This window comes from Ovis aries, chromosome 10 (genome assembly GCF_016772045.2).
Source record: "Ovis aries strain OAR_USU_Benz2616 breed Rambouillet chromosome 10, ARS-UI_Ramb_v3.0, whole genome shotgun sequence".
Taxonomy (NCBI): Eukaryota; Metazoa; Chordata; class Mammalia; order Artiodactyla; family Bovidae; genus Ovis; species Ovis aries.
The window spans coordinates 21,230,378-21,245,491 of NC_056063.1; positions in this window are offsets into that span (position 1 = coordinate 21,230,378).

The window sequence follows — 15,114 nt, forward strand, 5'->3', positions numbered from 1 at the left end:
TAATTCAGAAAAGAAAAAATGTTATTTCCCTGGGGAAATAACATTTTCTAGGGTCAGTAAGTTTAAGTGGTCCCTTAAAGCAATGTTTCTCAAAATGGAATCCTAGACCTGGAGATAAGGAATTAAGAGTTCCTTGATACTTTAAAAATTTTTGTTTTTATTTTAATTACAATATTCAAATTTTTTATAAGTCACAAAGACAAAATTTTTTTTCAAAGTGATAATTTGCAACTGAAAGAACTCTTCATAAAATTTGTCCCCAGTTTTCTCTGTCAGTGCTTTTCAAACTGTGGTCTATGGACTCCTGCCTGTCAGAAAATGTATTCTCTAGAATAAGAATTATTTTTTACATTTCTCAGATTTGAGAAACACTGCTTTAAAGGATTGATAGGATTTGAATATGTGGGTAAAGGAAAAGAAGCTTCTGATGAAAATCCCTTCTAGACATTGAAAATGTAGTAAAGAAAGGAAGCTAGCACATCACTGACAGTGGCTTCTTGGGGAACGATCAAGTTCAGCTTAGGCTGGAGTACCAGATACAGGAAGGACAGTTATAAGATCCAGAAAGGTGGGTCAAGTCCAGAGGGTCTTTATGCCAGGCTAAGAATTTTTTTTCCATATAAATTGGAGTTTTTAGTTTGTACAAAGTAGTGTTTGAAAGGAATCAAACTAGAGTGAAGTAAATGAGCATGATTTAATACTGACCTTAGCTATTACTGTTATTTGAAATCATTTCCAATGGAGCCAGCATGGTCTTTCTTCCCCAACTCCATGGAGTTGGTAGATGGTTGCTCTAGGTTCATAGTGGAGGTATATGATAGACTTGGGATTAGACACAAAGATCAGGAGAGCCGAGTCCAAGGAGGCAACCTGGGACATATAACCAGAAACTACCTTTATAGTGACACCTGAGATCAAAGACCAGGATTCCAGTTGAGAAGCCCAGAAGTATTGGACAGCAAAGCCCCGAGGCAAAACAGGAAAGAAATCAGGACATACATAGACAGCAAATCAAAAGGCCATCTGAAACCAGGAAGCATCGACGAGTAGTCCCTAGACACAACTGTGAAGTAGGCCAAGTTTATTCTTAGTGACTCTGGTTGACAATTAAGCTGTTAGTTGATGACGGCTTAAACCTGTGGTTCTGGGCCAGAAGATGTGCATCAGCATTATCAACAGAGCTTAAAAATAATAATGAATTTACCAAACCCCTAAGCCCAGAGGACAGTGATACAGGAAAACTGGGATGAGCCTTCGACACCTCATTTTTTAAAAAGCTGTTCAGATGAATCTTAAATAATGCTGATTATGAACTATATGCCTAAAAGTATAAGGATAATGTATGTGTCTAGCCTCTAGTAGTACTCAGTAAGTAACTAAAAATTCACATAACCTTGGAGTTATTACATTATCTAAAACTCCTAAAATAAATCTGCAAACTAAAGGGGGAAAAAAAAAAAAAACTATAAATGTGGCACCAATATAGACAACAGTGAATTTCATCATATGCTTATTTAATTGTTTGAATTCAACTATGTTTGACAAAAATGTAAAATGAGAAAGCAAAATAATGCCAGAGACTCTCACTGTTCCACTCTGTGAGCTTAGGCCTTGCAGGAAGCACAAGATGGGAAACATGAATCTCTTCTTCACCCAATCTCTGTGCTTCTACAATGTGATTCCAGAAGGATTCTGGTTATATGTAGGCTTATATCTCTAAAACAACCCATCAAATGCAAGCCAACTATTTCATCAGATTCAACTGAAGAAACAGTGAGCTCTTGCAATGCTAGAGGGGAAACTAGTTGGAATAGTATGTGCTAAACCCTGTCCTGGGGCAAGCTGGGGGATTAGGAAAATTTTTTCTGGGAGGACATTGGTTGGAAGAAGTATGTGGGAGAAAACATGCTTTTTGCTGCTGTTTTTAAAGGAATGCTGCCCAAATGCTATGGCTCCTGATTTAAAAGGGAATGAATAAATTATACAAAACCCTCAAAGATTAGTGACTCTGGTTTAAACAATAGCCTAAACTGTTGAAATGGAGCTATTCTAACAGAATTAAGAACTGACGAATTATATTCATTTGTAGGAGCCAACCAGAGCCTTTTAAATTATTTTAAAACTAATTGAGCAGGGTAACACAGTTTAAAAATAATGATGTGCCAGTGACTTGGCTTATGGTATCTGGATGTGCCAGCTGAGCAGACTAATCAGATGAACTTAGTGTTCCTCATATGTAACCTAACAAAGTTTCTTTTGGCTGTCTTACATTCATTTCCTCAGTTCTCTGCTTTACTCTTTGAGACCACAACGGTCAGTGATGTTGACAGTTTGAGAACATCAGACAAACTTGAAGTAATAAACAAAAAACATCAGACGTGAAATTATGCAGCAGAAAGTGTTTGAATAATACATGTATAAGGAAATTTAATTTTGGTCATCCTAATTTATGATGTTATGTAATACCAATTATATAATTAGATCAATCCTCAGGGGCGGGGGGTGGTGGTGGTGGTTGGAATGCTTCTAGAGACCACTGTTAACAAGAGGGACTTCCCTGGTGGTCCACTGGCTAAGAATGCACACTCCCAGTGCAGGGGGCCCAGGTTCCATCTAAGACCTGGGACCACAAAATAAATAATAAATTAAGTTTTTTTAAAAACAGAAGTTAGACCTTTCCAATGAGCAGTATTTCACAGTAATAGTTGAAGTCTTAGGCAACTCAAGATGAGTATTGAAAATGAACATATCCAGATTGAGAATCAGAATCACAGTGGAACAGTTTCTCTATCAAAGGAGCCTAAAACATAGCAGTAATTATGGAAAGACAGCTAGATAATGAAAATATACTCATAAGTCAGCAGACCCCAAATAGGATACAGCAAGACCTGTCTTCTTAGAGGATTGTTTTAGAAATGCAAGATAACATCCCATATTTTATCAATTCTGAGACACCATGAGAGAACTGAGTAGATGGAGGCAGAATCATGATACTGTGAGATTAACTCCACCTTGCATCATGTAAAGTAAATATCAAACGAATGGTAAATATAAAAGAACCAACAGTGTTTATTCAGTCATTGGTTCAACCAATATTAACTGAATATGTGCAGGAGCCAGAAATTTAGCAGTGGATGAAACAGAACGGAAAATGCTGGCCCTTATGAAGTTTACATTCTAGTGGGAGAGGGAGGCAGTCAACAAGGTGAGTCTATGGTACCTTCACTCTAACTGCAAAGGAGAAAGAATACAGCGGGAAGCCTAACAGTGTAACTGAATGGAGGGCTGCAGCGTTAGATACAGAGGACAGGGAAGACGCACTGAGAAATGACATTGGAGTAGAGACCTGAAAAGTGAGAGGCAGGGCTGCCGCAGGTATCTAGGGGAAAACAGATTTTAACGATTTACCTTACTGAAAACATTTACGGTTTAAAACATTTACGGTCTCATCTGTTGCTAAGTATGCTTTGCTGATACTTAATAAATATTCTTATAACAAGTAGTAGCAATAATAACTATTCTTGGCTGATACTTAATACATATTCTTACTAAGAGTAGTACTGCTCTAATTAATTATAATAAAAATTCTTTGCTCATATAGGTTCTCCTTGACAGGCAGAATATCAATTATTCATTAAATATTATTGAGAGATTTATCTTAAAGTTGACAGGTACTGTTTCAGATTCTAGGGATTCTGTGTTAAATGAGATAGACCTACTCCCAACCCACACAGAGTTGCCAGATAAAATACAGGACCCAAGGTTAAATTGGAATTTCAGATAACACGTCATTTTCTAGTATAATTATGTACCTAATACTATGTGGAGTATACTTATGCTAAAAAAAAGTATGTTTTCTCATCTGAAATTCACATTTAAGTAGGCATCCTGTATTTTCATCTGCTGAATCTGACCTCACTGAACCTACAATCTGACCTTCTGGAAGCAGAGATGAGTAAATAAAATTAGTATACAGTGCACATGCTATATAACCTGGGAAGCCGTAAAATGGAAGACACTGGGACTCCAAGGGTGTGGAGGAAACCTGCCAGCCAACCAAGAACATTCATCCCTAAGAGCAAGAAATAAACTTCTCTGAACTTGAGCCACGTGTTTTGGATCCATTTGTCCCATGGTCATTTTGTAACACTGCCTACCCTAATTACCTTAGTGGTCATTGCTGAAATTGACTATCGTGGTCAGATTGACTCCAGAATCAGAAGTTGTCATGTAATGTACCAACAGTTAATTAAAAATGTAAGTAAACATTTACATTTTGTAAATAAACACGTAAAAATACTTGTACTGTAGTCATCATTCTCTCAGGTGCTGGTTTTAAAAACTGGGGTGCCTGATGTGGGGTACAAACCCTTCAGTCGCTCAGTCGTGTCCGACTCTTTGCGACCCCATGAATCGAAGCACACCAGGCCTCCCTGTCCATCACCAACTCCCAGAGTTTACTCAAACTCAGGTCCATCCAGTCGGTGATGCCATCCAGCCATCTCATCCTCTGTCGTCCCCTTCTCCTCCTGCCCCCAATCCCTCCCAGCATCAGAGTCTTTTCCAGTGAGTCAACTCTTCACATGAGGTGGCCAAAGTATTGGAGTTTCAGCTTTAGCATCAGGCCTTCCAATGAACACCCAGGGCTGATCTCCTTTAGGATGGACTGGTTGAACCCCCTTGCAGTCCAAGGGACTCTCAAGAGTCTTCTCCAACACCACAGTTCAAAAGCATCAGTTCTTTGGCGCTTAGCTTTCTTCACAGTCCAACTCTCACATCCATACATGACCACTGGAAAAACCATAGCCTTGACTAGACGGAACTTTGTTGGCAAAGTAACGTCTCTGGTTTTTAATATGCCATCTAGGTTGGTCATAACTTTCCTTCCAAGGAGTAAGTGTCTTTTAAATTTCATGGCTGCAGTCACCATCTGCAGTGATTTTGGAGCCCCAAAAAATAGTCTGACCCTTCACTCCTCAGGAATAAGCACACTCATTCCTCTTTTTCCCTCCTCAGTGCAACATTCCCTCCTGATTAGAGGTCTCTGTGCCAAGGGTGGGGTTTACAGTGAGACTGTATCTCAGCCTTTTCTACCTGCTTCACTGTGGTTTCTCTCTGGTTTGCCTCATGTGAAGGGTTTGCTTTGCCAGTTTTTAGGTTTTTTCAGAGGAAATTATTCTAAAAACAGCTGTAGATAGGTTGTGTCCATGGGAGGCAGTGAAATCAAGATCTTCCTATGTCACCATCTGGAACCAGTAAATAAAAATACAGGATGCCCACAGTCATCATCCTAACATGGCTCTAAATCTGAGTATTTTCAAGGCTGCCATGAGGGACATAAGAAAATTGCATTATTTGATGGTTTCCCTAAGCAACTAACACTGTACATTATTTCCAGCTACTAAAATATTATACAATCTTTTTCTTTCAAACAGTTATAGAATGTAAAGGCTCTAAAAATTACAAAAAATACGACATGATTTCTGATTTCAGAAAGTGTAGGGCCTAGCAGAAATAAAGACAGACAATACTAAGCAGAATATAATCAGTGCCAAAAGTGCAAATAGTATCTTTAGTTGAAGTGAGACATTCATTCAGACTACAGAAGAGGAAGCGTTTTTTTCAAAGCTTTATGGTTTTCTATCTTTAATTTTTTTTGTGGTTGTTGAAAGGAATTTGTCAAAAATTTACAAAATGCAAAAATAACAGAGAAAACCAAAAGTCACTTTTAATTTCGCTACACAGATATAGCCACTGATAACATTTTAGTATATATCTTCTTCTTTATATTTTAAATAAAAGTAGGATTCTTTACATGTATTTTTCTAGCCTGCTTTTTCTCCACCTAATATAATGTGGACATTTTCCACTAATGTTTTAAAATATGACTTTCAGTAAATGCACAGTATTCCATCTCATGGATGTATCATGATTTATTTTCTTATTACTAGATATTTTATTTCCAGATGTTTTAGTTTTATAGATAATTATGCACTGAACAGCCCTAATCTTTGTAATAATTCAACAGCTATTATTTGAACACTAGTTGCTGCTCTGGATGTTGGAGATATGTTAGTGAAAAAACAGTTCCAAATTCCTTCCTGCCATGGGGAAAAGGATGAGAGACAATAAATATGTAAACTCTGTACCTTGTGAGATGCTGATAAGTACTCTGGAGAAAGATCAAGCAGGGAAGAGGAATAAGTAGTGGGGCTAGGTGCTTGCCTTTTAAACCTGTGCAACAGAAATAACTAAAACATGGAGTAGAATTTGATAAATGCCAAAACAGATACAAAATGCAATGAAGGACATTACCTAGTTGGACAGGACAGGAAAGAGAAACCCCTCAAATCAGCAGAGGACAAGGTAGACACCCAAAGCTAAAGCAAAGAGAATTTCTTTTTACAAAAGTTAATGACATATTAAAGCGAAGACTGAACAAAAGCTGTTAGATTTGAGGAAGCCACTGTTGACTTTTGTAAGGAATATAAAGACGGAAGAAATAAGACGAATTAGATCACCAGGGATTTTAGTGAATGACTGAAGGCAGACAATATAAACTTCTCTTTCTGAACTAAAAAAAGAGGATGGGATGTTAAGCTCAAAGGACTGAAGAGATCCTTTATTTTAAAGTGAAGGAAAAACCTGAACATGTTTTTAGGTAGAGAAAAAGCAGGGGTAAACTGAAAGTGTGAGAGAGGTCTCAGGGTGGGGTAGGTGTGAGCAACAGGAAAGGACAGGCTCGGGAGCACAGGTGGGAATAACAGGACGTGAAAGAAGCTGCGCTGACTTCTCTGAGACCAGAAATAATGACAAGACTGTGAACCATGCCCAGCCCAGTGCTCAGTGTGATGTTAACTGACAACAGGCTGCCCAGACATTTGGTCAAATATTCCCAGTGTATGTGAGGGTGTTTCGGGATGAGAATATTTGAATGGGTAGCCTGAGTTAAGTCGATTGCCCTCCCCTGAGTGGGTGGACCTCATCCAATCAAAGACCTGAATGGAACCAAAAGGGACACTCTCCCCTGAGGAGGAAGGACCTTCGCCAGACTGCCTTGAGCTAGACTTCAGACTTTTCAGTCTTCAGGCTCAAGCCGAAACATGCTCTTTTTGGGTCTCAAGCCTGCCAGTTTTTGGACTGGAACTGCACCATCGGCTCTCCTAGGACTGCACTTTGCTGACTGTGGATGTCGGGACTTCTCAGGCTCCATGACCCTCTGAGCCAATTCTTTAAAATCAATCAATCTCATTCTCTGTCTCTCTCTCTGTCTTTCTGCGTGTGTGTGTGTGTGTGTGTGTATGTATGTATGTATTTTGTATTCTGTTTCCATTGGTTATTCCTCTGCAGAACCCTAATATGCCAGTTCAGCCTTCAGCCCTGGGCAATAGTGAAGGACAAGGAAGTCTGGCGTGCTGCAGTTCGTGGGGTCACAAAAGTGGTTCAGGACTTAGCAACTGAACAACAGTGTGCCAGTATATGGCAAATGTTTCATCTGTGTTGAACGATAAAATCAATTATAGAGAAATTCAAAAGTGGAAAGAATAAATGCTAAGGGAGCCATGGGAAATGGATGGTTGCCCAAGCCAACCAGTGATACTGACGGCCAAGTAAACACTCCAGGGAAAATCCCTTCATTGGCGGCGGCTGCCACTTAGTCGCTTCAGTCATGTCCCATTCTGTGCAACCCCATGGACTGCAGCCTGCCAGGCTCCTCTGTCCATGGGATTCTCCAGGCAAGAATCCTGGAGAAGGTTGCCATGCTCTCCTCCAGGAGATCTTTTGACCCAGGGATCGAACCCGGGTCTCCTGCATTGCAGGCAGATTCTTTACCAATGAGCTACCAAGGAAGCCCTTTCATTGGATAATATGGACAAGCAAGCAGATCTTCTGAGCTCTTCATGGGCAAGGATTCTAGAGGGCAGGTGGTCAGCCTCTAGGACATTCAACATGCATTCCTGTAGGTAGTCAGAGCTCTGAGTCAGGAATATGAAATCAAAGGAATGCGGAAGAAAACAAGCATTTCATCACCTACTTGTGCAGGCCCTCTGCTAGCACTTCCCATGCCTGCAAGATGAGTGTTCTTTCTTTTTCAGAAAAGGAAACAAAGACCAAGTAATATTAATTAAGATAATCCACGGTCACAAAACAATAGACTCAGAACCTGGATCTGATTCCGGAGGCATTATCCAGGGCAAGCCTGACAGTTGTCATTGACCCATCTATGAGAGTTGGGGCTTAGGGACCAGCTTCCAATCCCTGTGCAAACTGTAGGAACTGGGATTTTTGTTTATCTAAGTCATGTCTGACTCTTTGTGACCCCATAGACTGTAGCCCGCCAGACTCCTCTGTCCATGGGATTTCCCAGGCAAGAATACTGGCTGCTGCTGCTGCTAAGTCACTTCAGTCATGTCCGACTCTGTGCAACCCCATAGAGAGCAGCCCACCAGGCTCCTCTGTCCGTGGGATTCTCCAGGCAAGAAAACTGGAGTAGGTTGCTATTTCCTTCTCCAGGGGATCTTCCCAACCCAGGGATGCCACCCACATCTCCTACACTGCAAGTGTTTTCTTTACCAGTGAGCCACCTGTGAAGCCTGGGAACTGAGATACCTGGATCAAAAACAAGTCAGAGACTTGGACACAGAGGAAAACATAAGGGAGCCAATCAACAAAATACAGTATAAGGAAGGAATCTGCTGCTCATCAGAACATAACTGGAAGGATAATGGGGTGAGAGCTTATGAGATATCTGCAACACTTTAATGTTCAATTCGCTAGTCTCCAAAGACTGGTGCTCTAAACCAGTGAGCAAGATAGCTTTACGTCTTATTAAGCAATATCTGTCACAGATGATGGGCACATAGGAGCTCTCATGACATCTATTTAATTTGCCAGATTAACTGGTGCTCCTCATTCCTTCATTAAAATATGCCCACGGCACAAAATATATATACATATATACATACACACACATATGTATATACACATAAATGCCCATGTGCTCAATTGTGTCCAGCCCTTTGCTACCCCATGGACTATAGCCCGCCAGGCCTTCTGTCCATGGGATTTTCTGGGCAAGAATACTGAAGTGAGTTGCCATTTCCTACTCCAGGGGATCTTCCTGATCCAAAGATCGAACCCACATCTCTTAAGTCTCCCATGGACTCCTCTGTCCATGCCTGAGCCACTTGGGAGTCCCTCCACAGCACAGTATATGCCCCAAACTTGTAGAATTTCCTTTACTATCATTGTGAACTTCACCCACTACAAGTTCCATGCTTGTGTAGTCAGATGCCTTTCTGCCCAAGCCTCTTTATACCCACTGAACTTGTTATTGTAATTATGCTAATTATTATATAAACCCATGCAATGTGAAACAAAATCACTAAATGAACTGCTGTCAAATTAAGTGTAAGTAAGACAACTATAAAAACCTGGAAAAAGTAAAAATCCACAATTATTTTGCATTTCAAAAGATTGACAAATGAAATACAGTCAACTCTTGCACAACAGAGGGTTAGTGGTCCCACCACACAGTGGAAAATTTGAGTATAATTTATAATTGGTCCTCTGTTTATGCAGCTCCTGGGTATCCACTGTCCACATCAAATCCACAAATTCAATCAACCAACAATCAAATAGTACAGTAGTACTTACTGTTGAAAACACTAGCATATAAGTGGACCTGCACAGTTCAAACCCCGTGTGATGGTCAACTGTACATTTGCAGTTCAAGTTATTTTAACGTTAAGGTATGCAGCAACATTTAAAAATCTCTTTGCTTTAATTTACTTTTTCAATCCACCAATCACCAGTGTTGGCTAAGAGGGCTTTTACTATGCTCTGCACTGTACCTGTATAGCACTTTTGTTTGCTTTCTTCTAAAAAAACACAGTTCAGTTCAGTTCAGTCGCTCAGTCGTGTCCGACTCTTTGTGACCCTATGAATCACAGCACGCCAGGCCTCCCTGTCCATCACCAACTCCCGGAGTTCACTCAGACTCACGTCCATCGAGTCCGTGATGCCATCCAGCCGTCTCATCCTCTATTGTCCCCTTCTCCCGCCCCTAATCCCTCCCAGCATCAGAGTCTTCTCCTATGAGTCAACTCTTCACATGAGGAAGCTCGATCTGTCTAGAAAAGTAAAATTAAAGGTTGAGTCCACGTTCTCTAAGTGATTCTAGTCAGAACTTTTCTGTTAAATCTCAATACAGAACATACTACTACTACATGTCTGTTTGGACTATTCCTACAAGTCTCAGGTATAATGTGATTCCTATGTATTAAATTCTATGTTGCAAACAAACTTATGGCTCACTAGTATTCATAAGATTGCCAGGAATTATGCATTTGGGGGCTGTGTTGTTGTTTCACTATAGGCCAACATGTAGAGCATTCTAAAAGTTCTCAGTGCAGGGAATCCTAGAGATAATCTAGTGTGATTCTTTTGTATCGAAGATAAGTAAACTGAGGTCCAGGGTTAAAGATACCTAGGACTGAGCGACTTCACTTTCACTTTTCACTTTCATGCATTGGAGAAGGAAATGGCAACCCACTCCAGTGTTCTTGCCTGGAGAATCCCAGGGACGGGGGAGCCTCATGGGCTGCCGTCTATGGGGTCGCACAGAGTCGGACACAGACACGACTGAATCGATTTAGCAGCAGCAGCAGCAGCCCAAGTAAAAATATATTGTAATAAGATTAAGGGACATGTTTCAATAACCCCAAACAATTGGACCCTCCCATAAATACATTGTATTTAAAATCCAGGATTCTCAGAGCACTTTTAAATCAAATTATTAAAAATTCTGATACCTATGTATCAACTTATTGTCCTATTTTCTATCAGCTGGGTTGCCTCCTCTCAAACACTGACTGAAAGGTCAACATTTTCTTTGCAGGTGAATCAGTTGAGAGTTGCATTCATCCGTGAATAAGAAACCTGGAAAACAAGGGTTATTTTTATCACCCATGTCAGGGGTAGGCTGTCCAGGCAGGCCTCATTTGTCCACTCTTAAGTTTTATAATGTCATCAAGAACATAAGGCTTTCTCGGGTTTTTGTTCGGCCAACCTTAATGTGTGCTTGTCAGCTGGTAATGAGCTATTTCACCTCATGCATTGTAGGTTTGCTTTGGCAGAAGTGATGGGAAGAAGAAAAGAAAGCATGTCAGCTGAACTGGCTTTCCCTTAGAAAAGAGATTTTCTGGAACCACCCTAATAATTTCCTCTCAGAGCTGACTGGCCAACTGTGTTACACGGCCACTGTCACCTGCTCTGTGGCTGTACTGAGAACTGGGAGGGCACCCCACAGCCTCTGTAGGACCGCTGCCAGGGTCAGGGAGAGCATGTGTGTGGCATCTGCATCACGTCCTTAGTTCACAGTAGATACTGAAAACCCGGCAGCTCTTGTTAGAAAAAAATGAAATGAGTGGTGACATTGCCAAATTTCTTCCGCAGTAACTATGAAGAAATGTAGAAATGTTTTCATACATGTATAGAATCCAATGTGGTAATAACATAATTTTCAGTAGTAAAACTCATTTATACTGAACCTCCATTTGGCACTGAAATATTGATATGGCAACTTTTAAAAACTCATTTGATTAACCAGATTATCATTCTGAACACTAGTCAATAGTTTGTGAATATGCACTGTAGTCTCAAAAGTTTTACATACAAATGACCTTATTCTCTCTTATGTTTCATGAGTTGGGAAGTATCTGTTTATTGTACTTTATCGCTAAAAATGTATTTTGGGACTTCCTTGGTGATCTAGTGGTTAAGACTCTGGGCTCCCAATGCAGAGGGCATCGGTTTGATCCCTGGTCATTTAACTAAGATCCAGCATGCTGTCTGGTATGGCCAAAAAAAAAAAAAAGGTATTTTATCATAAGTAAAGCATGTTCAAATTGGCGATATGTTGAGAGAATAACATCTGTTGGACCATTAAAATTTTACCACATTTATTTGTATTATTCATACACTGCTAAATAGAGATCATCATTTTAATGTCTCTGTAGAGATCATTGGGTTTCTGGTTTCAGTTGCAAGAATTTCTAGTTTGCTATAGGCATTGCCAGTAGAATGGCAATACCAGAAGTTTTATATAAGGTGTTTGATTTTTGTGAAGCAAGAAGAAAAAACAGAAATATGTACTTCATAAGAAAATTAACCATTTTCACATTTAAAAAAACTAAAAATATTAGCAGAATTTCAAAGATATAAAAACACCTAGAGCCAACATCTGCCTCATACATATGGTTTCCATGTACCAGTCAATCCCATGATAAAAGCTGAAGTACAATCGAATATTGCAAGTTGCTTTGAAATAGTAGGCAAAAAAACAAACTTCACATAAAACCTTTGTCTAAATATTTTCTCTGAAATGAGTTAAATACAGGGACTTCCTTGGTGGTCCAGTGGTTAAGATTCAGTTCTTCCACTGCAGGGGGCATGGTAAGGTCAAAAACAAAAAAAGAATTAAGCATGAAAGGGGTATGTGTGTGTGAGAGAAAAAGAAGGGGATGTAGCCATTTGAAAGTCTTATCTAGGAATCATTATGCTTCATGTTTTACAAATACTTTTATCTCTCAATCTTTACAACAACCCTGAGTAGTTATTTCCCCAGTAAGGGGATCACCTGGAGGTATCAGAGCATCCTGAACAGGGACTGAGAGGTGGGCTTCAAACACTGAGCAGACTCTGCAGCCTACATTGACTCCTCTAGCCCATACCCTAAACACGAGACTGTCTCATGAATGTGACTTCGCCTCTCAGTTTCTTCGTACCAATTTTGTGACTTGTGGGCTTCCTTCATAGTTCAGTTGGTAAAGAATCTGCCTGCAATGCAGGAGACCCAGGTTCAATCCCTGGGTCAGGAAGACCCACTGGAGAAGAGATAGGCTACCCACTCCAGTATTCTTGGGCTTCCCTTGTGGCTCAGCTGGTAAAGAATCCGCCTGCAGCGTGGGAAACCTGGGTTCAGTCCCTGGGTTTGGAGATCACCTGAAGAAGAGAAAGGCTTCTCCCACTCCAGTACTCTGGCCTGGAAAATTCACAGAGTCAGGCAAGACTGAGCAACTTTCACTTTCACTTTGGAACCTTTGATGTTTATAGATGTATTGTGGTTTTAATTTTCAGATCTGTGAAATGTAACTTTGGTTCTAGTTTGCTTTTCAAAATACAACCCAAGACAATACAAGCAAAGTAATACGAAGAAATGAGTAATTAGATGGTGAATTTAACCAATTTATAAAGTTTGAGCCCACACTTGCCCTGGCTTCCAAGATTTTTTTTCTCTATAATTACCAAAATACTTGATTCAGTTATCCAATTAATTTTATATATGTATGTATATCTTCAAATTGCTTTTTTTTAATTGCCATATTCCAAAAGGAAGCATGTACATGCTTTTTCCTTTTGAAATTTTTCTTGCTATTTTTCCCTTTGCTTAGATTTACCCCATCATCTATAGTTAGGCCTATTTTATAGGAGGTCTTTGTGCTTCTTTAAATTATTTCTTTAATCTGATTCCACCTCTTCCCAACTTCAATTCAGCATATATCCTGCGCTTACCTATAGTACCTGTGTCAACAGTATTATTTCATTGTCAACACTGTCACCACTTGAAGTCAGTCTCAGTGGTGAAAGAGAATTTGTTTAGGCATAACAACAGCAATGTTGAAAAGATATTTTCAATGTCTTTTGTAAAGAACTAAAATAAAACGCAAGTCTCCCTTTAAGCCACTGGATCTTTTTGCAGACATTAAAAAATTTAAGTAAAGTGCACTTCATTTTTCTCGCTAATGCATCCAAGAAGATCCTTTTATACTTTAAAGAGTATCATTTTCACTTTCATGAAGAATTCTCAAACCTATTAGCTACTCAGATCCAATAGTTTTTTCTTTCCCACAGATTGGGATGAGCAAACTGCCCTGGCAGGAGGCCACCAGAAATTCCAGTTGCAGAAGACTGTAATCTTCCGTCACAAAAAGGGGCCTGGCAAGTGCTAGCAATGCCCTATTCCTCTTAACCATCTCTAACCCTTACTCAAGAAAAGGGCAAAGGTTAAGTAAAAATGTTTGGCATGTCAATTTCTTAAAAATAATAAAAATGCATGCTCACACTATGGATAAACTTTTTAAAATATGTTCTGCCTTATAAGAATATTTTAAGGCAATTTCAATGAATCAGATTTCAAGAAACTACTAGAACATCTTTTGTGAGTTGCTTTCATTTTGTCTGAATTATGATATGTATTTCAACACTTTGCTTTACCAGAGTATGTAGGTTTGTCTGTCACTTCACAGCTGTCAAAGGGAAATTCTTATTTTAAATCTCTATATCATCATTGAATAGTTCTAATAATAAAAGGCCTAAATTTTAGGTCCTCAGGGATATCAAGGTATCTCATCTACTGTGTTGTTCAAGCCCTGGCAGCATGTTGTAAAACAGATATGTAATAGGCAATAGTGGGTAAGAACAAAACCTAACATTGTTACCTGGTGTTGATAGCACCTGAGACGTTGAATAAGATTATACAATATTTTGTTTAAGGCAAGTAGGCTATTTTAATAAGTGAACCAAACTGGGGTGGGGGTGGGGAATTCCAGATATATCTGTTTCAGAATACATCTCATCATTGACCCCTTTTCCTCCTTAAGTGAATGTATCCCTCCTCCTACATAGCTCAGAGCATCGTCCTAACATTCTTGTGAAGGCAGTCATTTAAAAATGGAGTTCACACAGACTTCAGATAAGGAACTTATGGTTGGGGGTGGGGGGGGGGGTGGGGGGTAGCCGGGCTGGGAGATGGAGGGAAGGGATAGTTAGGGAGTTAGGGATGGACATGCACACACTGCTATATTTTAAAATGGATAACAAACAAGGACCTACTGTGTTTATAGCACAAGGAACTCTGCTCAATGTTATGTGGCAGCCTGGATAGGAGGAGGGGAGTTTGGGGGAGAATGAATACATGTATGTGTATGGCTGAGTCCATTCACTGTCCACCTGAAACTATCTCAGTGCTGTTAATTGGCTATACCCCCAATACAAAATAAAAAGTTAAAAAATACATAAATAAACAACAATTACACAATACTATACTGGCTT